Source organism: Galeopterus variegatus, unplaced genomic scaffold, assembly GCF_000696425.1.
Source record: "Galeopterus variegatus unplaced genomic scaffold, G_variegatus-3.0.2 Scaffold4544, whole genome shotgun sequence".
In the NCBI taxonomy this organism is placed as follows: domain Eukaryota; kingdom Metazoa; phylum Chordata; class Mammalia; order Dermoptera; family Cynocephalidae; genus Galeopterus; species Galeopterus variegatus.
This window is the reverse complement of record NW_007730655.1, coordinates 142,602-144,554: the sequence shown is the minus strand read 5'-3', so window position 1 is coordinate 144,554 and position 1,953 is coordinate 142,602.

Genomic DNA, 1,953 nt, shown 5'->3' with positions numbered 1-1,953 from the left:
TGCTTTCAAAGCTAACTGAAAAGGATTTTGATTTTGTTACAGTTTGATGTTAAAACAATATTTAGCTTCTCTTGTGAAAGAAAATCAGTTGTTTGCCTACATCTGAACCTGCTGACCAGAAAAAGGAGGAAGGACCCACTCCAAACAAAAGAGACAGTGAGATAGCGCTGAACCCAGGGTGTCCTTTCTGGAAAAAAAAAAGTAGCAAGTGGGTGTTGCCTGTATTATTTTATGAAGAAATGCCTGAAAAGGTCAGGGGATGTGTTTTGGGTACCCCCACTGAGTCATGACCAAGATGAAAATGTGTTTTTATATACTCTTTGTAACCTTGGTTTTCTTTGAATAGATAATGTAATAATGAACCCCATTTAACATAAGAACAGGAGCCTTGAAAAGTTAGAATTTGATGATCGGATCAGTCAGCCGGCACTGTCACAACCACAATGTCACATCCAAGAGCCTCCCCTGCAGCTCCGCATGGAAAGCCTGGGTTCCGCCTGGGCTGAACCATGTTTCTCCTTTGGGCCCTGAGAAAGCAAGAGGGGCACGGCGGGGACAGATTCTCCCCTTCTCTGTGGCCTCCTTGGAAGAACAATTGAAGGTGTCTCTACACCCCTATGTTTTCATGTATGGGTCTTGTGAGCAGACATAGAAGAGATCCTTTGAAGCTGGATTTTACAGCTACTAAGGGGTCACTTCTCATCCCGTGCAAACGTCTTGTTCTTTAACCTGCCACTAATGCCCCAGATCCCATCACTACAGTTACTCCAGAACAGACAACATCCCTTCCAAGTGACTGTGTCTTCCCTTGAAAGAACACTTTCCACTTTCTGTACAACCTGCAGTGTGCCTCTAGGACACTTGTGATTCTACAATAAGTTTTTCCTTTATTCACTACGCATCCACGAATTCACCAGAGCAGAAGCTGATAGTCACTGGGCACCTACTACATGCCAGAAACTGCGCCCACTCACCTCATCTAGTCCTCATGGAAATCTTGTGAGGTGGCACTGCTGGCACCCCACTTTACAGTCTTAGGGGGCTTACATGTCCATGGTCATGTGACCACCAGGTGTCAGGCTGGGGTCAAATCCAAGTGTATATGACCCCACAGTCCACGAGAGCCCTGTTGGGTGCTCACAATGGAAAGTATGGAGGTTCCTGCCCATGAGGACCTAACTGTAGAAGTGGCTGTTATCTTCCCAAATGTGCTCTTACTAAAACTTCTTGAGTGGCCCATTTGCACCTAGGACATTTTTCTGTGTCCTTCTTCCAACTTTTTTCCAATATCTTTGAGCTGGCCTACCCACCCCTCACCCCACCATTCTGCTTTTCTCTCTCTTCCCACCTCTTCAGCCTCATAGACCCCCTCCCCTTGCCCCCTGTGCTCCATGCCCTCTGCCAAGGCTCTTCCCAGCACAGGCCTTTGCACATGCTGACTCTTCCTCCTGGACTGCTCTCCCTCCAGTCTGCATTTGACTAACCCCTCTCCTGCCTCAGGCCTGGCAGTGCGTGTTGGCTTCTCTGTTTCTCCCATCTCGATCCCCTCCCCTGCTGCACCTTCTCAGAGTGTGCTGTGCTGGTCCTCCCAGCACTTCTCACTATTTCTAGGTTTACTACAATTGGGGAGTGATCATTGTTATATGGCTGTCTCCCCCACCAGAGCATAAGCTTCACAGGGCAGGGACTTGTCACCATGCCTGTCACCATGCCAGACTCATAGTAAGTGTTGAACAGATATTTGCTGAACTAATCCAAGAAAAGGTGTAAGGATTGAGGAAAACAATAACAAAGCCATCTGACTTAGAAAACTGAATTCTGCCTTGTCTGGAAAGACCACCTTGGCCTTCTTTCCCAGGCCCTTGGTGCTGTGAAATGTCACCAGCAAACAGGTCCTGAGATTCTGCCTTAGACCTGCATGCCCAGTGATGTGAACAGAAAGAATGGACCATG